Source organism: Schistocerca gregaria, chromosome 6 (assembly GCF_023897955.1).
Source record: "Schistocerca gregaria isolate iqSchGreg1 chromosome 6, iqSchGreg1.2, whole genome shotgun sequence".
Classification (NCBI taxonomy): domain Eukaryota; kingdom Metazoa; phylum Arthropoda; class Insecta; order Orthoptera; family Acrididae; genus Schistocerca; species Schistocerca gregaria.
Window position 1 is genome coordinate 403,849,075 of NC_064925.1, and position 26,408 is coordinate 403,875,482.

Consider the following 26,408-nt stretch of genomic DNA (forward strand, 5'->3'; position numbering starts at 1 on the left):
CCAGGCGTGTCAGAGGGGTCACAAAAGATAACGACGCAGCCAGATAGCCGAGGCGGCGGTCCAAGCGGCCAGGCAGCTGCGCGTGATAAGCAAGGAAGCAGACTCAGCTATTAAGATAAAAAGGGCGCTCTGGGCAGGTCCCTTAATAAGCAATAACTTACAGTATCAACACTCTTGGCTAGAGGGAGAAGTCTGGGAGCGGAGAGAGAAAGAAAGAGGGCCCTAGGTGGGGACCGCACTACGTCATGAGGAGCCAATGAAGGGCTCAGGACGCAGTGCGTGACCATATAGGGAGAGGCCCCTCTACCCCTCCACCCAGCTTCTGAAGAAAAGTACTGAAGTTAATACTAAAACAATCCCTAATAAGGAAAAGTTGCACTCGACGCTACGTCATGCCAAGCGCTGGCGGGGTCCAAGGGGAAGAGCTAACAAAACTCGGAGCACGCCGCTCCGGGGATCTCTCTCTCTCGGGTTTAGGCAGCGACGGTAGTCAGCGTGAGTAGCAGCCGACTTGGGCTGAGGGCGGGCTGCAGGCAGACAGTTGGAGATAGTCGCCGATGAGCGTTTAGGCAGCGACCGCGGGACTCTGACGTAGGGTGCTAGTGTGGGCAGCAAAGTGCTGGAAAGTTCTATCAGGCAGCCAGAACGGTGGAAGTCAGTCACCGTCTCTGTAATGGGCTTGGCAATTCTGTAGGTACAATCACTACGCAGTTAGGGTGATCTGTATTCTTTATGAATAAATTAGAACTTTTATAACGTCCATACGAGTTTACTTCTACCAACATCCTAGCCTTGTACCTTCACACCAGGGAATTTAACATCTTACCCAGATCAAAAGTCTCCCTCTCAATTAGGTCAACCGGCTAATTCCCGTTTACGAACCGTGTCGCTCAATCCCTCGTAAAACCCACGCTTGGGACGCGACACGGGATCACTCGTGGTGGTATTTAATTTTCACATCAGTCAATTTTGGAGTCACGTTCTGTGCATGGGTCTCCACATTAGCGACTTTTCTTATTTATTTATGGTTAGGGATACTAGGTGATCGTCTTACTGGGCCATACGTGTTGCTAAACAATTCAGTGGACGCAATTACCTTCGGTTCCTGTGACATTCCCTTACAGGATTGCTTGAGGATGTTCCCTTAAAGCAACGCCAGAGGATGTAGTACATGCACATTTTGCTGCTGTGGTGAGACGATGTCTAACACGCTGGTATGGCAAAGCGGACCTATTCCGTGGCCTCCATGAGCACCTGATCTGAACCCCATGGATTTCTGTGTTTCGGGCCACCTTAAGGGTGTAGTCTACACCACTCACTTAACATAGATCAAGAACTGGAGAGCAAAGAATTCTGAAATGATCAAGGCACGTTTGAAAGGACTGAAAACTCGTTGCGGCGATAGGTACAGGCCTGCATCCAGGTACAAGCCTCCTTTAACTACGAGTACTTTCATGTAACTGTTGTAATTTTCATTCAAAACACCTGCCCATTTGTCACAGTATCTCTAACAACTTTTCTTAATGTTGTAATGTATTGTTTCCTTTCCTAACTGGGATGAATTTTGCACAGAATCAAGTCATTGGTGGCTGTTAACCACGAAGTTGCATTTACACTCCTGGAAATGGAAAAAAGAACACATTGACACCGGTGTGTCAGACCCACCATACTTGCTCCGGACACTGCGAGAGGGCTGTACAAGCAATGATCACACGCACGGCACAGCGGACACACCAGGAAGCGCAGTTCAAATGGCTCTGAGCACTATGGGACTCAACTGCTGTGGTCATTAGTCCCGTAGAACTTAGAACTACTGAAACCTAACTAACCTAAGGACATCACACACATCCATGCCCGAGGCAGGATTCGACCTGCGACCGTAGCAGTCGCACGGTTCCGGACTGCGCGCCTAGAACCGCGAGACCACCGCGGCCGGCTGGAAGCGCAGTGCTGCGCAGCATTTGTGCACCGCCGCCGTCAGTGTCAGCCAGTTTGCCGTGGCATACGGAGCTCCATCGCAATCTTTAACACTGGTAGCATGCCGCGACAGCGTGGACGTGAACCGTATGTGCAGTTGACGGACTTTGAGAGAGGGCGTATAGTGGGCATGCGGGAGGCCGGGTGGACGTACCGCCGAATTGCTCAACACGTGGGGCGTGAGGTCTCCACAGTACATCGATGTTGTCGCCAGTGGTCGGCGGAAGGTGCACGTGCCCGTCGACCTAGGACCGGACCGCAGCGACGCACGGATGCACGCCAAGACCGTAGGATCCTACGCAGTGCCGTAGGGGACCGCACCGCCACTTCCCAGCAAATTAGGGACACTGTTGCTCCTGGGGTATCGGCGAGGACCATTCGCAACCGTCTCCATGAAGCTGGGCTACGGTCCCGCAAACCGTTAGGCAGTCTTCCGCTCACGCCCCAACATCGTGCAGACCGCCTCCAGTGGTGTCGCGACAGGCTTGAATGGAGGGACGATTGGAAACGTGTCGTCTTCAGCGATGAGAGTCGCTTCTGCCTTGGTGCCAATGATGGTCGTATGCGTGTTTGGCGCCGTGCAGGTAAGCGCCACAATCAGGACTGCATACGACCGAGGCACACAGGGCCAACACCCGGCATCACGGTGTGGGGAGCGATCTCCTACACTGGCCGTACACCTCTGGTGATCGTCGAGAGGACACTGAATAGTGCACGGTACATCCAAACCGTCATCGAACCCATCGTTCTACCATTCCTAGACCGGCAAGGGAACTTGCTGTTCCAACAGGACAATGCACGTACGCATGTATCCCGTGCCACCCAACGTGCTCTAGAAGGTGTAAGTCAACTACCCTATGCGTGGTTTGGTCGTATGCGTGTTTGGCGCCGTGCAGGTAAGCGCCACAATCAGGACTGCATACGACCGAGGCACACAGGGCCAACACCCGGCATCACGGTGTGGGGAGCGATCTCCTACACTGGCCGTACACCTCTGGTGATCGTCGAGAAGACACTGAATAGTGCACGGTACATCCAAACCGTCATCGAACCCATCGTTCTACCATTTCTAGACCGGCAAGGGAACTTGCTGTTCGAACTGGACAATGCACGTCCGCATGTATCCCGTGCCACCCAACGTGCTCTAGAAGGTGTAAGTCAACTACCCTGGCCAGAAAGATCTCCGGATCTGTCCCCCATTGAGCATGTTTGGGACTGGATGAAGCGTCGTCTCACGCGGTCTGCACGTCCAGCACTAACGCTTATCCAACTGAGGCGCCAGTTGGAAATGGCATGGCAAGCCGTTCCACAGGTCTTCATCCAGCATCTCTACGATCGTCTACATGGGAGAATAGCAGCCTGCATTGCTGCGAAAGGTGGATATACACTGTACTAGTGCCGACATTGTGCATGCTCTGTTGCCTGTGTCTATGTGCCTGTGGTTCTGTCAGTGTCATCATGTGATGTATCGGACCCCAGGAATGTGTCAATAAAGTTTCCCCTTCCTGGGACAATGAATTCACGGTGTTCTTATTTCAATTTCCAGGAGTGTATATCACAAACGGTTTATTTGAGAACCTGTGTATAATCATACTATTTTGCTTCTAGTATCGTATACTTTCAACTGTATGTGTTTACGCCATTGCTTATGATACACCTTGTGTATGTTCTGTGCTTGTCTAGCCGTGATGTCTATAATGTATGCAGAATGTCATCTACAACGCAAGCAAAATCTGTACTCTAAATTTTAGGCCTAAGTTATAACCTCAAACAATAATGTGTTCAAATGAGAAAGTTGGCATATGAAATTTTGAGGCTTAAAATTACTGTAGTGGTTCGGTTTTGGATTTTGGTAGGTGACAATTAGCTGTCTTTGTATTATTGTTACTATCTACTGACGTTTTCATGCCAGTAGGGTAGTGATTCTATTATATGAAGTATTCTGAAAACGTGGTGTATGTGTTACAATTTGCTTTGGATGTTTAGAGAAGCATATTCTAACATTTATGCTCGCCTTTGGCGCATATGCTTAATGTAATTTCAAATGGCACCAAGCACTATGGGACTTAACATCTGAGAACATCAGTCCCCTTGACTTAAACCTAAGCAACCTAAGGACATCACACACATCCATGTCCGAGGCAGGATTCGAAACTTCGAGCGTAGCAGTTGCGAGGTTCCGGACTGAAGCGCCTAGAACCGCTCGGTCACAATGCCGCCTTTGTTTAATTTATTTGAAGTTGTTGCTTGTAGTCTCTCAGTGTCACCACAAATCAGCTTGAGTATGTAGTACAACGTTTCTCTCTGCATATCAAACACTACTGGCCGTTAAAATTGCTACACCAAGAAGAAATGCAGGTGATAAACGGGTATTCATTGGACAAATATATTATACTAGAATTGACATGTGATTACATTTTCACGCAATTTGGGTGCATAGATCCTGAGAAATCAGTATGCAGAACAACCACCTCTGGCCTTAATAACGACCTTGATACGCCGGGGTTTTGAGTCAAACAGAGCCTGGATGGCGTGTACAGGTATAGCTGCCGATGCAGCTTCAACACGATACCACAGTTCATCAAGAGTAGTGACTGGCGTATTGTGACGAGCCAGTTTCTCGGCCACCATTGACCAGACGTTTTCATTTGGTGAGAGATCTGGAGAATGTGCTGGCCAGGGCAGCAGTCGAACATTTTCTGTATCCAGAAAGGCCCGTACAGGTCCTGCAACATGAGGTCGTGCATTGTCTTGCTGAAATGTAGGGTTTCGCAGGGATCGAATGAAGAGCAGAGACACGGGTCGTAACACATCTGAAATGTAACGTCGACTGTTCAAAGTGCCGTCAATGCGAATAAGAGGTGACCGACACGTGTAACCAATGGCACCCCATACCGTCACGCCGGGTGATACACCAGTATGGCGATGACAAATACACGCTTCCAATGTGCGTTCAACGCAATGTCGCCAAACACAGATGCGACCATCATGATGATGTAAACAGAATCTGGTTGTTGTTGTTGTTGTCTTCAGTCCTGAGACTGGTTTGATGCAGCTCTCCATGCTACTCTATCCTGTGCAAGCTTCTTCATCTCCCAGTACCTACTGCAACCCACATCCTTCTGAATCTGCTTAGTGTAGTCATCTCTTGGTCTCCCTCTACGATTTTTTCCCTCTACGCTGTCCTCCAATACTAAATTGGTGATCCCTTGATGCCTCAGAACATGTCCTACCAAACGATCCCTTCTTCTAGTCAAGTTGTGCCACAAACTTCTCTTCTCCCCAATCCTATTCAATACTTCCTCATTAGTTATCTGATCTACCCATCTAATCTTCAGCCTTCTTCTGTAGCACCACATTTCGAAAGCTTCTTTCTCTTCTAGTCCAAACTATTTATCGTCCATGTTTCAGTTCCATACATGGCTACGCTCCATACAAATACTTTCAGAAATGACTTCCTGACACTTAAAGCAATACTCGACGTTATCAAATTTCTCTTCTTCAGAAACGCTTTCCTTGCCATTGTCAGTCTACATTTTATATCCTCTCTACTTCGACCATCATCATTTATTTTGCTCCCCAAATAGCAAAACTCCTTTACTACTTTAAGTGTCTCATTTCCTAATCTAATTGACTCATCATCACCCGACTTAATTCGACTACATTCCATTATCCTCGTTCTGCTTTTGTTGATGTTCATCGTATATCCTCCTTTCAAGACACTGTCCATTCCGTTCAACTGCTCTTCCAAGTCCTTTGCTGTCTCTGACAGAATTACAATGTCATCGGCAAACCTTAAAGTTTTTATTTCTTCTCCATGGATTTTAATACCTACTCCGAATTTTTCTTTTGTTTCCTTTACTGCTTGCTCAATATACAGATTGAATAACATCGGGGAGAGGCTGCAACCCTGTCTTACTCCAACCACTGCTTCCCTTTCATGTCCCTCGACTCTTACAACTGCCATCTGGTTTCTGTACAAATTGTAAATAGCCTTTCGCTCCCTGTATTTTACCCCTGCCACCTCTAGAATTTGAAAGAGAGTATTCCAGTCAACATTGTAAAAAGCTTTCTCCAAGTCTACAAAAGCTAGAATCGTAGGTTTGCCTTTCCTTAATATTTCTTCTAAGATAAGCCGTAAGGTCAGTATTGCCTCACGTGTTCCAGTATTTCTATTTCTGCGGAATCCAAAGTGATCTTCCCCGAGGTCGGCTTCTACTAGTTTTTCCATTCGTCTGTAAAGAATTCGAGTTAGTATTTTGCAGCTGTGGCTTATTAAACTGATTGTTCGGTAATTTTCACATCTGTCAACACCTGCTTTTTATGGGATTGAAATTATTATATTCTTATTGAAGTCTGAGGGTATTTCGCCTGTTTCATACATCTTGCTCACCAGATGGTACAGTTTTGTCAGGACTGGCTCTCCCAAGGCCGTCAGTAGTTCCAATGGAATGTTGTCTACTCCGGGGGCCTTGTTTCGACTCAGGTCTTTCAGTACTCTGTCAAACTCTTCACGCACTATCGTATCTCCCATTTCATCTTCATCTACATCCTTTTCAATTTCCATAATATTGTCCTGAAGTACATCGCCCTTGTATAGACCCTCTATATACTCCTTCCACCTTTCTGCTTTCCCTTCTTTGCTTAGGACTGGGTTTCCATCTCAGCTCTTGATATTCATACAAACAGAACTTGGATTCATCCAAAAAATAGACCTTTTGCCATTCGTGCACCCAGGTTCGTCGTTATGTACACCATCGCAGGCACTCCTGTCCGTGATGCAGTGTCAAGGGTAACTGCAGCCATGGCCCCAGAGATGATAGTCCATGCTGCTGCAAACGTCGTCGAACTGTTCGTGCAGATGGTTGTTGTCTTGCAAACGTCCCCATCTGTTGACTCGTCGATCGAGACATGGCTGTATGATCCGTTACAGCCATACGGATAAGATGCCTGTCATCTCGACTGCTAGTGACACGAAGCCGTTAGGATCCAGCACGGCGTTCCGTATTACCCTCTTGAACACACCGATTCCATATTCTGCTAACAGTCATTGGATCTCGACGAACGCGAGCAGCAATGTCGCGATACGATAAACCGCAATCGCGATACTGTACAGTCTGACATTTACCAATGTCGGAAACGTGATGGTATGCATTTCTCCTCCTTACACGAGGCATCACAATAACTTTTCACCAGGCAATGCCGGTCAATTGCTGTTTGTGTACGAGAAATCGCTTGGAAACTTTCCTTATGTCAGTACGTTGTAGGTGTCGCCACCGGCTCCAACCTTGTGTGAATGCTCTGAAAACCTAATAATTTACATATCACAGCATATTCTTGCTGTCGGTTAAATTTCACGTCTGTAGCACGTCATCTTCGTGTTGTAGTAATTTTAATGGCCAGTAGTGTACATTAGAACTTCTCTGGTTGTTATATAACAGACAGTAGAGTGTGCAGTACTCGCAAGTTATTTGCGACTTTTATAGTGCAGAATAAATTCTAACTTCCTTTATCACACCAAGAACTGACGAAGGATATCGGACGCACTCGTTGTCAAGCCGTCGGCCAATGTTAATTGCCAACATCTGGCGATGGTATTTGGCGACCGTTGTCGCTTCCACTGCGAACGTACCCTAAGTAAACCTGTTAAACCGTTTTCGTTTTGATTGTGCGTGTCTACAGTACACCGCCCTAGCACATATCCGCTTAAATATTTATTAATATGTAAATGGAAACAAATTACAAAAGTTGGTCCTTTTACACAATCTTAAGGAGGAAGTCAAGTATGATACGTTGAATCATATCAGTTCTTTTCTAAAAGTTGAGCCCAAGCTTTCTCACCATCGCCTGCCGCAAGAGTGAACACTGCCACGTGTCTTTGCGGACACTTAACACGGTAAATAAATCGCACTAATACCCTTATGGTTACACTGCCGCGCCAACTTATAAAATACTAAAATACACCGACGTTTCTGCCGTTTAGTAGCGGCTTTTCTTACTACAAAGACACCATTAATATCCTTCTGGGTGTCCCGCCGCGTCATCTTACACAATACTAAAAATGGCAAAATAAACCGGCTTTTCGCGTATGTTGCAGTGGCCTTCCTCGTGCCAAAGATTAATGACACTGACCTCGGGCCTGGAAGCTTATGGATGTGTGATTCTAAAAAGGTATACGAGTGGCGACGAGACGAGTATACAATCATACTAGCGACGATAAGGGCGACGATCCCGGCCAAAAAACGGGAAAATCTACTGACGTAAGTGAATTTGATAGAGGGGAGAGCGATGTGGCCCTCCTCTCGGGGACAAGCATTTCGTAAACGGCGAAGCTGGTTGGCTGTACTGTCGCGTGCGAGAAGGTCGGTGAAATAACGGCTAGGTGACACGGTATTGGACGTAGAAGTCGAAGGTTTGCCTTGTCTGTAAAGTAGTGTAGAAGGCGATTTGTGGCAGATCTGGCGACAGAATACAGTGCTGGTGCAGGCACAACTGGATCGGAGCGCACTGTTCAGCCCACGTTGTTGGACATGGCGCTCTGCAGAAGATGACCCTTATATGTTCCCATGGCACCCAACGTCACCCATCAGTTACTATTGCAGTAAGCACGGGTTCATCGACATGGTAGAGTGAATCACGTTTTTGCCTACAGCAAGTCGATGGCTCAAAAATGGCTCTGAGCACTATGGGACGTGATATCTGAGGTCATCAGTCCCCCGGCCACTTCTGCCGGCTCTAGGCGCTACAGTCTGGAACCGCACGACTGCTACGGTCGCAGGTTCGAATCCTGCCTCGGGCATGGATGTGTCTGATGTCCTTAGGTTAGTTAGGTTTAAGTAGTTCTAAGTTCTAGGAGACTGATGACTATAGCAGTTAAGTCCCATAGTGCTCAGAGCCATTTGAACCATTTTTGTAGCGCCTAGAACCGCTCGGCCACACCGGCCGGCAGTCGATGGCTGTGTCCCGGTATGCCGTCAACCAGACGAACGACTACTCCAAACACGAACAGCGTCATGGAAGCAAGCCAGGGAGGCCGTACTGTGGTTTTGGGGACATTCACCTAGCCTTCCACGGGAACTGTGATAGTTTTGATTTACTTTGCAAGTTGCCTTAAAGTGAGCCGTTAATTTGTAATTCTCTAGCACTTGGTGCGTCTCTGGTCTAGTGATAGTGTCTTTGACTAGTAAGCCAAACGTCTCGGTCCCAGGCTCTTACCTAGCCATACTTGGACTTCCAGCATCACAAGTCACCCTTATTCTGCCAACGGCCTTGTAAAAGAGGACGGACGAGCGGACAGGGGTGGGAAATTGTCTCTAAAAGGTGGAATAATCAGCAATGATCAACGGTGTGAGAATGTAGAAGGCAATGGAAATCACTGCATTAGAGACACAAAATTTGTATCCACAGGACATGTGGCCTGTAACTGAAGAAGTGTCATAATGATCTTTCCATTGGCAAAACATTCCGAGTTCCCCATTTGGATCTCAGGGAGGAGACTGCCAAGTGGGAGGTAACCGTGAGAAAAATATTGAATAAACAAGGGACGGATGACATTCTACGAGTAGGGGCATGGAATGTCAGAAGTTAAAAAATGGTACGGAAGGTAGAAAATCTGAAAAGGGAAAAGCTAAGGCTCAATCTAAATGTAGTGGTGGATCATGGAAGTGAAATGGGAAGAAGACAAGTACTTCTGGTCTGGTGAGTATAGGATAATATCAACAGCATAAAATGGTACAACAGGAGTGGGATTCGTTATAAATAGGAACGCAGGGCAGAGACTGAGTTACCGTGGAGAGTTCAGTGATAGGGTTGTTGTCACCAAAAACGATAGTAAACCCACACCAACAACAGTGGTTCAGGTATCCATGCCGACGTCGCAAGCAAAAGATGAAGAAAGTATATGGTGACATTGAAAGGGTAATTCAGTACGTATAGGGTGATGAAAATCTGATAGTCATGGGAGATTGGAATACAGTTGTAGGGAAACGAGTAGGAGAAAGGGTTACCGGAGAATATGTGCTTGATAGTAGGTACAAGAGAGGAGAAAGACTAATTGAGTACTATAATAATTTTCAACTAGTATTAGCGGATACTCTATCCAAGAATTACAAAAGGAGGACGTCTACCTGGTAGACCCGTGAGATACGAGAAGATTTCAGCTAGATTACATCATGATCAGAGACTCTCAAATGAGATATTGAGTTGTAAGATGTACACAAGATCAGAGTAGGCTGAAGCTTAGGAAAAAGTCAGGAAGAATCAATAGGCTGTGAAGTGGGGTACGGAATACTAAGGACTGAAGAGATACGCTTGAAGTTCTCTGAGGCCATAGATACTGCGATAAGGAATAAGGCAATAGGCAGTTCAGCTGAAGAAGAGTGGATATCTCTGAAGAGGGAAATCACAGAAGTCGAAAAGAACAAGATAGTTACCGGGAAGATAACTGGGAAGATACCAGGGAAACAGATGAGATCCTTCAGTTGATCGAGGAAAGAAGGAAGAAAAAAATGTTCAGGGAAAAATCAGTCACTTACGAATGAAATAAATAGGTCATTCAGGGAAAGTAAAGTGAAATGCCTGCATGAAAAATGTGAAGAAATCTAAAGAGAAATGACTGTCGAAAGAACTGACTCAGCGTACAGAAAAGTCAAAACAGCCTTTGGTGAAATGAAAAAAAAGGGCGGTAATATTAAGAGTGTGGGAAATCGGTTAAATACAGTGGACAGAGCGAGTACGACGAAAGAGTACACTGAGGGGAAGGAACTATCTCATGACGAAATAGAAGAAGAAACAGAAATCGACATGGAAGAGATAGGGAATCGAGTATTAGATTCCGAATTTGAAAAAGCTTTGTGCGAGTTCAGATCAAATAAAGCAGAAGGGATGGATAACGTTCCAACTGAATTTCTAAACTCATTGGCATAAATGTAACAGTACGACTATTCACTTTGGTGTGCATAATTTATGAGATGGCGATAGCCGTCAGACTTTAGGAATAACGTCATCCAAGAGCAAGAGCCTACAAGTAGGACAATTGTCACACAATCAATTTGATAGTTCACACATCCAAGTTGCTGACAAGAACAATACACAGAAGAATGGAAAACAAAGTTGAGGAAGTTAGACAACGATCAGTTTGGATGTAGGAAAGTTAAGGCACCAGGGAGGCCGTTCTGAGATTGCAGTTGATAATAGTAACATGGTTGAAGAAAAGTCAAGAGATGTTCATAGGATGCGTCGTCCTGGAAGAAGCGTTCAACAACGTACAATGGTGCAAGATGTTCAAAGTTCTGAGAAAAATAGAGGAACACTTATTAATATTAAGACTGGAAGACCAAGAACGAAGTGCTCGTATTACAAAGGGGTAAGACAGGGGTATAGTCTTTCGCCCCTACTGTCCAGTCTACACATCGAAGAAGCAATAATGGAAATAAAAGATAGGTTCGAGAGTGGGATTAAAATTCAAACAAAGACATCAATGATAAGATTCGCTGATGACATTGGTATCCTCAATGAATGTGAAAAAGTATGCCAGGATCTACTGAATGAAATCAGCGGTCTAATGAGTGCTAAATATAGATTGATAGTAAACCGAAGAAAGGCGTAAGCAATGAGAAGTAGCAGAATTGACAACAGCGAGAAACTTAACATCAAAACTGGGGATCACCAAGTCCACAAATTTAGGGAATTCTGCTTCGTAGACATCAGAATAACACCGGATGGACGGAGCAAAGAGAACATATAATGCAGACTAGCTCTGGCAAAGACTGCATTTCTGTTCAATAGGAGTCTATTAGTATTAAATATATGCCTTAATTCATTAAATAAGTTTCTGGGAACATACGTTTGGAGCACAGGATTGTATGTTAATGAAACAAGGACTCTGAGAAACGGGAACGTAAGAGAATCGAAGCATTTAAGATGAAGTACTACAGAAGAATATTGAAAATTAAATGGACTGATAAAGCAAAAAAGGTTCACCACAGAATCAGCGTGGAAAGAATTACATGGAAAACAGTGACAAGATGAATGGGCAGGATGATAAAAAATCAGTTAAGACATCAGGAAACAATCTCCGTGGTACTAGAGAGAGCTACAGAGGATAAAAACAGTAGAGTAAGTCAGAGACTTGAATAGGAGTACATCCAGCAAATAACTGACAACGTAAGTGGCAAGTGCTGCTCTGAGATAAAAATATTGGCACAGAAAAGGAATTCCTGGCGACCCGCATCGAATCAGTCAGAAAGTCGATGAAATAAAAAAAAACCAAAAGAAATGCTTGATTAGGGGTCTCCTAGACTCTTTGCTGACGAAGAGAAGTTGATTTTTGTCCTATTTAGTGATTACGACGTCACACCTGTGGTCTAGGGATACGAAGGCGATCTATGGTTTCCTTCAGCAGCATCTCGACTAGCGTGCGCTCCTTTCCTTGACACTGACGTCCAGTCTGTCAATGGGAGCCAAGTATCCCGGTCAAGCCTTCACAGGATTCACCTCGCAATCACCACGCTGTGTGTCGACTGTGATGTTATGGACCGCTGGTGTGCATATCGGTGAGAGGTGTCTGTCTTGTTCTCGGTGCGACAGATGTTGCCCCTAATTACTCGTACGACTCCTCATAGATATCTACTAAACTGCACGTCTTTCTGGACGCGGAATACTTTCCGCAAGTGAAAACAAAATCTGTGAGGTGGCTTTGTGAACACGCAACACACTACTTGGTTCCTGATTGCGAGAAAGAATACCTGACTTTTTGCAGTTCCTTACTGAACGCCATTGTGCAATTGTCCGCAATCCAAAATACAGACAATTTTTCTCCAATTTAATCTGCACAGTGTTTCTTGACCCACCCCAGAGCTGGGGTGTTCCTGTCATGAAGAGTTGGTCCCCATCTCCTCCACACTTAGAACCGATATATTCACTAGTAATCGGAATTTTCATCTCGGAAAAAGCTATACGTCTGATAGTCTCAATTAGTCTGACGTCTTGCCGGTCGGGGTGGCCGAGCGGTTCTAGGCGCTACAGTCTGGAACCGCGCGACCGCTACGGTCGCAGGTTCGGATCCTGCATCGGGCATGGATGTGTGTGATGTCCTTAGGTTAGTTAGGTTTAAATTCTAGGGGACTGATGACCTCAGAAGTTAAGTCCCATAGTGCTCAGAGCCATTTCAACCATTTTCTGGCGTCTTGCTGCGCCGGCCTCCTCGCGTGCCGTCGGTTTTCTGATATTCTCCGTGGTATTAATGACAAAAATAAATAAATACAAATAAAGAAAAAGAACGAAAAGAAACATAAATAAATAAACGATGTTCATTGTACCTGTACTCCACGCTCCTTACGCTTTCCTTCGTTACTGGAGAATTGGAACGGGAGATAGTGGCCAGACGTCGGGTTGCAACCCCTGCCCACTTTGCCCCGCCCCTACCTTTGGGGAGAGAGTGTGGCAGACATGATACACGAGTTGGGATGGAAGTCATTAAAGCATAGACGTTTTTCGTCGCGGCGAGACCTTTTTACGAAATTTCAGTCACCAACTTTCTCTTCCGAATGCGAAAATATTTTGTTGAGCCCAACCTACATAGGTAGGAATGATCATCAAAATAAAATAAGAGGAATCAGAGCTCGAACAGAAAGGTTTAGGTGTTCGTTTTTCCCGCTTGCTGTTCGAGAGTGGAATAGTAGATAGATAGTATGATTGTGGTTCTATGAACCCTCTGCCAAGCACTTAAATGTGAATTGCAGAGTAGTCATGTAGATGTAGATGTAGGAAGGTAGGGCAGAAAGTTTGTTACTGTGAACAGTTCAGCGATAGGGTTATTCTTATCAGAAGCAACACCGACAACGATAGATTAGGTATACATTCGACGTCGCAAGCTGAATATGAAGAGACAGAGAAAGTATATGATGATATCGAAAGGGTAATACAATACGCAAAGGGAGAAGGAAATCTAATAGCCATGGGGGACTGGAAGGGAGTTGTAAGAGAAGATGTAGAAGAAAAGGCTACAGGAGTATATGGTCTTTTGACAAGGAATGAGTGAGGAGAAAGACTAATTGAGTTCTGTAATAAATTTCAGCTATTAATAGCGAATACTCAGTTCAAGAATTACAGAAGTAGGATGTATACTTGGAAAAGGCCGGGTGATACGGGAAGATTCCATTTAGATTACATCACGCTCAGCAGGAGATTTCGAAGTCAGATTGTGGATTGTAAGGGTACCCAGGAACAGATATAGACACGATGTAGCAGTGATGAAGAGTAGGCTAAAGTTTAACATATTAGTCACGAAGAATCAATACGCAAAGCAGTTGTTTACAGAAGAACTAAGAATGACGAAATATCATTGAAGTTCTTTAAGGCTGTAGATGCAGCAATAAAGAATAGCTTAAGAGGCAGTAGAGCTGAAGAGAAATGAACGTCTCTAAAAGTGGCAATCACAAAAGCTGGAAAGAAAAACATAGGTACAAAAAAGATGACTGCGAAGAAATCATGGGTAGCAGAAGAAATACTTCAGCTGACCGATGTAAGAAAGAAGTACAAAAATGTTCAGGGAAATTCAGGAATACAGAAATACAAGTCGCTGAGGAATGAAGTAAACAGGACGTGAAGGGAAACTAAGACGAAATGGTTGCATGAAAAATGTGGAGAAACCGAACAAGAAATGATAGTCAGAAGGACTGACTCAGCATATACGAAAGTCAGAAAGAACCTTCGGTGAAATTAAAAGCAATGGTGGTAACATTAAGTGTACAAACAGAATTACATTGCTAAATGCAGAGGATAGAGCAGATATGTGGAAACAGTACCTTGAAGGCTTCTGTAATGGAGAAGTTGTATCTGATGTGATGGTAGAAGAAACAGGAGTCGATTTAAAATAGGTAGGGAATCAAAATTTAAGAGAGCTGTGGAGGATTTATAATCAATTAAGGAAGAAGGTATCAATAATATTCCATCAAAACGTCTAAAATCATTAGGGGAAGTGGCAACAAAACGACTATACACTTTGGTGTATAGAATGTATGAGTCTGGCAATATACCGTCTGACTTTCGGAAAAACATCATCCACACAATTCCGAAGACTGCAAGAGCTGACAAGTGAGAGAACTGTCGCACAATCTGCTTAATAGCCCATGCATTCAAGTTGCTGACAAGAATAACATACAGAAGAATGGAAAAGAAAGTTGAGGATGTGTTAGATGACGACCAGTTTGGCTTTAGGAAAGGTAAAGGCACTAGAGAGGCGATTCTGACGTTGCGGTTGATAATGGAAGCATGACTTAAGATAAATCAACACACCTTCACAGGACTTGTCGACCAGGAAAAAACTTTCCACAATGTAAAACGGTGCAAGCTGTTCGTAATTCTGAGAAAAATAGGGGTAAAATACAATATGTACTAGAGCCAAGAGGGAATAATAAGAGTGGAAGATCAGGGACGAAATTCTCGGTTTATATCGAAGAAGCAATGATGGAAATAGAAGAAAAGTTCAGGAGTAGAAATAAAATTCAAGGTGAAAGTGTATCAATGATAAGATTCGCTAATGACATTGCTGTCCTGAGTGAAAGTGAACGAGAATTACATGATGTGCTGAATGAAATGGACAGTGTAATGAGTACAGAATACGGACTGAGTGTAAATCGAGGAAGGACGAAAGTAATGAGAAGTAGCAGAAATGAGAACAGCGAGAAACTTAACATCAGGATTGAGGGTCACAAAGTAGATGAAGGTAAGGAAGTTTGTTTCATAGACAGCAAAATTACCAATGGCGGACGGAGCAAGGAGGACATCAAAAGCAGACTAGCACTGGCAAAAGGGGTATTCCTGGCCAAGAGAAGTCTACTAGTATCAACCATAGGGCTTAATTTGAGGAAGAAATTCCTGAGAATGTATGTTTGGAGAACAGCATTGTATGGTAGTGTAACATGGACTGTGGGAAGGCTGGAATGAAGACAATAGAAGCATTTGAGATGTGATGCTACAGATGAAAATTAGATGGACTGGTAAGGTGAGGAATGATAAGTTTCTGCACAGCATAGGAGAGGAGAGGATTATGTGGAAAACACTGACAAGGAGAAGGGACAGGATGATAGGATATATGTTAAACATCAGGGACTGACTTCCATGGTACTGGAGGGAGATGTAGAGGGAAAGGCTGTAGAGGAAGACTGATATTGGAACACATCCAACCGATAATTGAAGAAGAATGTTTGCAAGTGCTACTCTGAGATGAAGAGGTTGTCGCAGGAAAGAAATTCGAGGAAGGCCGCATCAAACCGGTCAGAAGACTTAAGAATTAAAAAAAAACTGTTTCCCAATATTTGGGACTAATGATATTAGAATGAACAAGCAGTAGCACTTGGGTTTTGGATGGGTTGAGCTTTAGCCCTATAGCCTGCGCCCATTTTGATAGTGCATTCAGGTTGCCACTGCGATTCTCGAAAGCTTTCTTCAGGTTTGTTTGTTTTGCACTTAATATACCTTCATCGGAATACATGTGGTATTTACAGCAGGACAAGACTTATGAGAATAGATGCCCACTGTAATAGCACGGTAAAAGATGAAATCGTCGCCCCCTCAGATATTCTCTATCAGACATAGCAACCTGCCCTTTGTCGAAATTACCTATGTCAGTGGCTTTCCCGTCACCAGAATGGTTTCACGTTCGTCTCAGCTCCCTTTTTACAACTGCGTGCTCAACTGAAGCTCTCTTTTTGTCCTTGTTTGCTTCCTGACATACAGTTATGGAAATGCGGTTCTACTACAAAATTTTCTTGTTTAACACCCAAACATGTGAAGTTAAGAAATATTGGTTGACAATACATAACAGCAGAAGGTTCGGTATATATGCGGTTTTTGTACGACGGTCGTTGCCTTCCGCGTCTCAACCTCCGCCGTTTCCTGTCAGGAGAATCTTCTTTCTGAAGGTCCGTTTAATTCATTGCCTCTTTAACATATTGTATCCATTTTCTAGGTGGTCCTCCGCATTTTTTTCGCTCAGTTACTGTGCATTCACAGACTGAACGCAGTTTTCCGAAATTCCTTCACCAGGGAAGACGAATGGAATATTCCAGAATTTGAAACACGAACAGCTGCTAGCATGAGTTTCTTAGAAGTAGATACCTTACGGGTTGCGAAACAACTCAAATCGCTTGATACGGGCAAGTCTTCAGGTCCACATTGTATACCGATTAGATTCCTTTCAGATTAAGTTGATACAATAGCTCCCTACTTAGCAATCATATACAACCGCTCGCTCACCGATAGATCTGTACCTGCAGATTGGAAAATTGCGCAGGTCGCACCAGTGTTTAAGAAGGGTAGTAGGAGTAATCCATCGAACTACATACATACATCATTGACGTCGGTTTGCAGCTAGGGTTTGGAGCATATACTGCATTCAAACATTATGAATCACCTCGAAGGGAACGATCTATTGATACGTAATCAGCAAGGTTTCAGAAAACATCATTCTTGTGCAACTCAGCTAGCTCTTTATTCGCACGAAGTAATGGCCGCTATCGACAGGGGATCTCAAGTTGATTCCGTATTTCTAGATTTCCGGAAAGCTTTTGACACCGTTCCTCACAAGCGACTTCTAATCAAGCTGCGGGTCTCTGGGGTATCGTCTCAGTTGTGCGACTGGATTCGTGATTTCCTGTCAGGCAGGTCGCAGTTCGTAGTAATAGATGGCAAACCATCGAGTGAAACTGAAGTGATATCAGGTGTTCCCCAGGGAAGCGTCCTGGGACCTCTGCTGTTCCTGATCTATACAGGGTGTTACAAAAAGGTACGCCCAAACTTTCAGGAAACATTCCTCACGCACAAAGAAAGAAAATATGTTATGTGGACATGTGTCCGGAGACGCTTACTTTCCATGTTAGAGATCATTTTATTACTTCTCTTCAAATCAAATTAATCATGGAATGGAAACACACAGCAACAGATCGTACCAGCATGACTTCAAACACTTTGTTACAGGAAATGTTCAAAATGTCCTCCTTTAGCGAGGATACATGCATCCACTCACCGTCGCATGGAATTCCTGATGCGCTGATGCACCCCTGGAGAATGGCGTATTGTATCACAGCCGTCCACAATACGAGCACGAAGAGTCTCTACATTTGGTACCAGTGTTGCGTAGACAAGAGCTTTCAAATGCCCCCATAAATGAAAGTCAAGAGGGTTGTGGTCAAGAGAGCGTGGAGGCCATGGAATTGGTCCGCCTCTACCAATCCATCGGTCACCGAATCTGTTGTTGAGAAGCGTACGAACACTTCGACTGAAATGTGCAAGAGCTCCATCGTGCATGAACCACATTTTGTGTCGTACTTGTAAAGGCACATGTTCTAGCAACACAGGTAGACTATCCCGTATGAAATCATGATAACGTGCTCCATTGAGCGTAGGTGGAAGAACATGGGGCCCAATCAAGACATCACCAACAATGCCTGCCCAAACGTTCGCAGAAAATCTGTGTTGATGGCGTGATTGCACAGTTGCGTGCGGATTCTCGTCAGCCCACACATGTTGATTGTGAAAATTTACAATTTGATCACGTTGGAATGAAGCCTCATCCGTAAAGATAACTGAAATGCACTTAAATGAGGATTGACACATTGTTGGATGAATCATTCGCAGAAGTGTACCCGTGGAGGCCAATCAGCTGCTGATAGTGCCTGCACACGCTGTACATGGTTCTCCCGTAGCACTCTCCATACAGTGACGTGGTCAACGTTACCTTGTACACCAGCAACTTCTCTGACGCTGATATTAGGGTTATCGTCAACTGCACGAAGAATTGCCTCGTCCATTGCAGGTGTCCTCGTCGTTCTGGGTCTTCCCCATTTGCGAGTCATAGGCTGGAATGTTCCGTGCTAGGACGCCTATCAGTTGCTTCGAACGTCTTCCTGTCGGGACACCTTCGTTCTGGAAAACTGTTTCGATACGAACGTACCGCGCCACGGCTGTTGCCCCGTGCTAATCCATACATCAAATGGGCATGTGCCAACTCCGCATTTGTAAACATTGCATTGCCTGCAAAACCACGTTCGTGATGAACACTGACCTGTTGATGTTGCGTACTGATGTGCTTGATGCTGGTACTGTAGAGCAATTAGTCGCATGTCAACACAAGCACCGAAGTTAACATTACCATCCTTCCATTGGGCAAACTGGCGGTGAATCGAGGAAGAACAGTACATACTGACGAAACTAAAATGAGCTCTAACATGGAAATTAAGCGTTTCCGGAACCATGCCCACATAACATCTTTTGTTTATTTGTGTGTGAGGAATGTTTCCTGAAAGTTTGGCCGTACCTTTTTGTAACACCCTGTATACATGACCTGGGTGACAATCTGAGCAGTTCTCTTTGGTTGTTCGCAGATGATGCTGTAATTTACCGTCTAGTAAGATCTACCGAAGACCAGTATCAGTTGCAAAGCGATTTAGAAAAGATTGCTGATGGTGTGGCAGGTGGCAGTTTACGCTAAATAACGAAAAGTGTGAGGTGATTCACATGAGTTCCAAAAGAAATCCGTTGGAATTCGATTACTCGATAAATAGTACAATTCTCAAGGCTGTCAATTCAACTAAGTACCTGGGTGTTAAAATTACGAACAACTTCAGTTGGAAGGACCACATAGATAATATTGTCGGGAAGGCGAGCCAAAGGTTGCGATTCATTGGCAGGACACTTAGAAGATGCAACAAGTCCACTAAAGAGACAGCTTACACTACACTCGTTCGTCCTCTGTTAGAATATTGCTGCGCTGTGTGGGATCCTTACCAGTTGGGATTGGCGGAGGACACCGAAGGGTGCAAAAAAGGGCAGCTCGTTTTGTATTATCACGTTATAGGGGAGAGAGTGTGGCAGATATGATACGTGAGTTGGGATGGAAGCCATTAAAGCAAAGACGTTTTTCGTCGCGGCGAGATCTATTTACGAAATTTCAGTCACCAACTTTCTCTGCTGAATGCGAAAATATTTTGTTGAACCCACCCTACATAGGTAGGAATGATCATCAAAATAAAATAAGAGAAATCAGAACTCGAACAGAAAGGTTTAGGTGTTTGTTTTTTCCGCGCGCTGTTCGGGAGTGGAATGGTAGGGAGATAGTGTGATTGTGGTTCGATGAACCCTCTGCCAACACGTAAATGTGAATTGCAGAGTAATCATGTAGATGTAGATGTAGATTATTTTTGGCTGTCGTTATCACCTGTTCGTTGTGGATGGTTATACGAAGTTTGTAATTTGCTATCCATGGTATCGATACTATTGTCTTTTTGTCGTACAGTTTCCCGTATTGTGTCATTTCTGACGTGTTCCAGCCTGGAGATCGCAAAATTTCTTCACCAAAAGTTCATCTCAAGTGATATTAATTCATTTGCCCGCTTTTTGATTAGCTCCCTTATTTCAGCGCCATATATGGCAATACTTTCCATGATTAATTCATACTGCAAAACCTTCGTTTCCTTTGTTATTTTGACGCTCTATAGCAAGGAGTTAAGTTGGCCAATTATGATGGTTACATTTATAAGAGTTATTAATTATTATTAAATTATTATTAATTAATTACTATTATAAAATTATTTAGCCAAAGACCTCGCAGCAATGGTAATATTGGTCCCCATAACATCACCGAACTTAAGCACTATCGGGCTTCGTTCACATTTGGATGGGTGGCCATCTGGGTCTGCAGAGTGCAGTTGGCAAGCGGGGTGGATTCAGCCTTTGTGAGGCCATTTGAGGAGGTGCTTCAGTGAGAAGTAGTGACTCCGATCGCGAAAACTGACAGCGACAAGGAGAGCAGTTGGTTGACCATGTAAGGTAACAGATTAAATGAAGGTCAGTTTCGCACCTTACATGAGAGTTTTTATACATCGTAACAGGTTCAAATAGTTCAAATGGCTCTGAGCACTTGGGACTTAACATCTGAGGTCACCAGTCCCCTAGAACTTAGAACTACTTGCCTAACTAACCTAAGGGCATCACACACATCCATGCCCGAGGCAGAATTCGAACCTGCGACCGTAGCGCTCGCGCGGTTCCAGACTGAAGCGCCTAGAACCGCTCGGCCACACTAGCTAGCCATCGTAACAGGAAGGTGAATATGTCATCTAACTTACTTCGGCCGATTTGCCTATAGAAATATACAGTATGCAATACAAGGAGAGCCGGCCGCAGTGTCCGAGCGGTTCTAGGCGCTTCAGTCAGGAATCGCGCGAGTGCTACTGTCGCAGGTTCGAATCGTGCCTCGGGCATCGATGTATGTGATGTCCTTAGGCTAGTTAGGTTTCAGTAGTTCTAAGTTCTAGGGGACTGATGACCTCCGATGTTAAGTCCCACAGTGATCAGAGCCTTTTGAACCATTTGAATGTAAAGAGATGACACTTAATCGACGGTATTATCACACCAATCCCATATACTGCATGTTAACGAGCAAAAGTAGAAGTAAGATTAATTTTGCAGAGAAACTTCTGGTTAATATTTGATGTTTTTGTGTTTAGAGTTATTTTTATTACTCAGGACGAGATGCGTTATTTTTACAAATGTCCTAACATTGTCACGTCATCAAAATAAGTAAATTCGTGCATTTCTTTAATACAGCATTAAAACCACATTGTTTAGAGCTTAAAGACCGTTGTGTTTTGTCATAGAATAAAGGCCCACTCCTTACCCCACTAATTTACTCTATAGACGCTAACGCACTCAAAGAGTGTTTCTGCTGACCTCTGACGAAAGAGAAAAGGAGTGAAGTGTCAGAACCATATGCGTCTATATATCCGCATCCAGTGGCGAATAGTGGCTTAGGATAACATGGTAGCAGGTCGGTACCGTTGGGTGACTTCCGAATTCTGATTAGTGGAGTTAAATTAAATTATTTACATGTATAAAATCACATAAATATTATATATTTAATAATATATATTGGTTTATGTAGCTGTGTGACATTTGCAGTATAGACCCTTCCTGATATTTTGCTCCAATTCGTCATCTGCAATTAATCAGGATATTTTCAGTATTGTGTTACGTATATTTCCCAGAATACTAGGCCTAAACTGAAACTATCACTATTACTGGGTTTTTTTGTGTTAGATACTGGTTGTTCTGCAATTATAAACTGAAGCACCAAAGAAACTGGTATAGGCATGAGTATTCAATTACAGAGACACATAAAAAGGCACAAAACATCTACATAAGAAAAGTGTCCGGTGCAGTGTTAGATCGGTTACTGCTGCTACAATCGCAGGTTATCAAGATTTGCCAGGTAAAATAAATGCATAAATAAATTTAAGTGAGTTTGAAAGTGGTGTTACAGTCGACACACAAGCAATGAGACAAAGCATCTCCGAGGTAGCAATGAAGTGGGGATTTTCCCGTACGACCATTTCACAAATGTACCGTCAGTCTCAGGAATCCGGTAAAACACCGAATCTCCGACATTGCTGCGGCCGGGAAAAGACCATGCAAGAACGGAACCAACGGCGGCTGAAGAAAATCGTTCAACGTGACAGAAGTTTAACCCTTCCGCAAATTTCTGCAGATTTTGATGCTGCTCCATCAACAAGCGTCAACGTGAGGATCGTTCAAACGAATATGATCGATATGAGCTTTCGAAGCTGAAGGCCCACTCGGTACCTTTGATGACTGCATGACACAAAGCTTTACCCCTCACCTAGGCCCGTCAACAACGACATTGGAGTGTTGACGACTGGAAATATGTTGCCTGGTTGGACGAGTCTTGTTTCAAATTATATCGAGTGGCTGGACTACGGGTATGGAGACAGCTTCACGAATCCATGGACCCTGCATGTCAGCAGAGGACTGTTCAAGCTGCTGGAGGCTCCATTAATGGCATGTGGCGTGTGCAGTTGGATAGGTATGGGACCCCTTATGCGTCTAGATACGGCTCTGACAGATGTAATGTACATAAGCATCCTATCTGGTCACCTGCATCCGTTCATGTCCATTGTGCATTCCGACGGATTTCAGCAATTCCAGCAGGAAAGTGCGACATCCCACACGTCCAGAGATGCTACAGAATGGCTCCAGGAACACTTTTCTGAGTTTAGACACTTCCGCACACCACCAAACTCCCCAGACATGAACATATTGGACATGTCTGGGATGCCTTGTAACGTGCTGTTCAGAAGAGATCTCCACCCCTCGTATTCTTACGGATGTATGGAGAGCCCTGCAGGATTCATGGTGTCAGTTGCCTCCAGCACTACTTCAGACATTATTCGAGTCCATGCCACGTCGTGCTGCGGCACTTCTGCGTGCTCGCAGGGCCCTACACGATATTAGGCAAGTGTAACAGTTTCTTTTGCTCTTCAGTGTATTTAATTTTCGCAAATGTTCGTGTAAATTTTGTCTAATAATTTTGTGAACTCTAATAGCATAAAGTAAACAAATACCTCCCTGTATTCGTCAGGCCCTCTGACTACGGGGAACTACTGTGTTTGTAAGGGTAATGTTTGAATCGAATTATCAACGTAATTAGTTTTAGCGGGACGTTTACAAAACTAGTTTTTCTTTCATCACCCTAACGGATAAATTTAAATTAATAATTGTAATGAAATACAAGAACACATTGACACCGGTGTGTCAGACCCACCATACTTGCTCCGGACACTGCGAGAGGGCTGTACAAGCAATGATCACACGCACGGCACAGCGGACACACAAGGAACCGCGGTGTTGGCCGTCGAATGGCGCTAGCTGCGCAGCATTTGTGCACCGCCGCCGTCAGTGTCAGCCAGTTTGCCGTGGCATACGGAGCTCCATCGCAGTCTTTAACACTGGTAGCATGCCGCGACAACGTGGACGTGAACCGTATGTGCAGTTGACGGACTTTGAGCGAGGGCGTATAGTGGGCATGCGGGAGGCCGGGTGGACGTACCGCCGAATTGCTCAACACGTGGGGCGTGAGGTCTCCACAGTACATCGATGTTGTCGCCAGTGGTCGGCGGAAGGTGCACGTGCCCGTCGACCTGGGACCGGACCGCAGCGACGCACGGATGCACGCCAAGACCGTAGGATCCTACGCAGTGCCGTAGGGGACCGCACCTCCACTTCCCAGCAAATGAGGGACACTGTTGCTCCTGGGGTATCGGCGAGGACCATTCGCAACCGTCTCCATGAAGCTGGGCTACGGTCCCGCACACCGTTAGGCCGTCTTCCGCTCACGCCCCAACATCGTGCAGCCCGCCTCCAAGGGTGTCGCGACGGGCGTGAATGGAGGGACGAATGGAGACGTGTCGTCTTCAGCGATGAGAGTCGCTTCTGCCTTGGTGCCAATGATGGTCGTATGAGTGTTTGGCGCCGTGAAGGTGAGCGCCACAATCAGGACTGCATACGACCGAGGCACACAGGGCCAACACCCGGCATCATGGTGTGGGGAGCGATCTCCTACACTGGCCATACACCTCTGGTGATCGTCGAGGGGACACTGAATAGTGCATGGTACATCCAAACCGTCATCGAACCCATCGTTCTACCATTCCTAGATCGGCAAGGGAACTTGCTGTTCCAACAGGACAATGCACGTCCGCATGTATCCCGTGCCACCCAACGTGCTCTAGAAGGTGTAAGTCAACTACCCTGGCCAGCAAGATCTCCGGATATGTCCCCCATTGAGAATGTTTGGGACTGGAAGAAGCGTCGTCTCACGCGGTCTGCACGTCCAGCACGAACGCTGGTCCAACTGAGGCGCCAGGTGAAAATGGCATGGCAAGCCGTTCCACAGGACTACATCCAGCATCTCTACGATCGTCTCCATGGGAGAATAGCAGCGTGCATTGCTGCGAAAGGTGGATATACACTGTACAAGTGCCGACATTGTGCATGCTCTGTTGCCTGAGTCTATGTGCCAGTGGTTCTGTCAGTGTGATCATGTGATGTATCTGACCCCAGGAATGTGTCAATAAAGTTTCCCCTTCCTGGGACAATGAATTCACAGTGTTCTTATTTCAATTTCCAGGAGTATATTCGGCTCTGCTGGTGGTGCAGTCGCCCAATCAATACGGACTAAAACATGTCGAATATCTGGAATAGTTCGTACAGTTAGAAATTTTTGTACAGTGGTAGAAGACAGTGCCACGAACAACATACTACAAATCTGGCGAGGGACGGGTGTGCGGTGGAAATACGTTTGATGATCACTTTTGTAATTTTTCTTAAATAACTCGAAAACTACTGCCTCTAGCGATAACGTAGCCCAGTACACAATTTAACTACATTAAACTTCCTACAAAAAGGTACTGTTAATTTTTTCTGTAAAACTATATTTTGCGCCCAGCGAGCGAGGAGACATAAGAACGTGGCGCCTGGATTTTGGAGGCCAGATGTAACATTGCTCGTTGCACAAAACGGTGTCGGAAGGCAGCTGAATCACGCCGTATATCTTTCTCGCCTCGTCCTGTGCCTGCAGCGCCATCGGCCGGAGTTCACCCCTCGCGGTGGGCAATGGCCGTAAGTTTCTAGCTTATCATTGAATTTCGACTTTTTGTAAGAAGGGGGCTCAAAACCACCCTTTCCCTGCTCAGATGCCAAAATGCGCACCCAATTTCGGCGCCCGCATGTAAACAAAAGCGTCCATTTGTAGTGAGGTTGTCAGTACGGGAGTAATTTGCCAGGTAGAGTCACTTGCTACTAGAAGTCGAATGAGACACGAGAATCTCTCTTTTGAAAGAGGCTATAGCGTCATTTCAACGCTGTTAATGATTAAAGGAGTGCTGACGACAGAGCCGTACGTCACAGACATCATGCGACCCCGTGTATTACAGTAGCCTTGTAACATCTTTCAACAGGACAACGTTCGTCCAAATATTGCACGTGTCACTATCAACTTCCTGCATGATGAGGTACTCCATTGGTCACTCCACATAAACATTTTTTCATATGCACGAAATTTAACAAATGCTACTTCTGTCATATTATGGGCTAGTATCCGAACAGAGGTTGAAGAAGAAATGTTTTTATACGCAGCTTAGCAGAGCTGCTTGTCAGAGAAACGTCATCTATGAAGGATATGAAAGCTTGAGAACGTCATGCTTCCGGAATGTACATCTCTGATCATCTACAAACTCGCTCATGGTACATACTATATGCGAACGAAATAAGTCTTCATTTTTACGTATATGAATTTCCATATACACTGTGTACACTGACATTTATGTAGTCACCTATTAAAAGCCTAAATAATCACCTTCTGCAGCTTGAGACGTGCAAAAAGTCAGTCACTGAGTTTCTGGGAAGTACCGACAGGGGTGTGGAGCAATAGCGACTCCAGCGCCGCGGCCAGCTGTTCTAGGCTTGCAGTATGAGAATCTATGACGTGAACAGCGCGATCGAGGTGGTTCCACAGATACTCGAGTGGGTTTAAATTGGGCAAGTTTGGTAGCCAGGGGCTTACGGTAAACTCATCC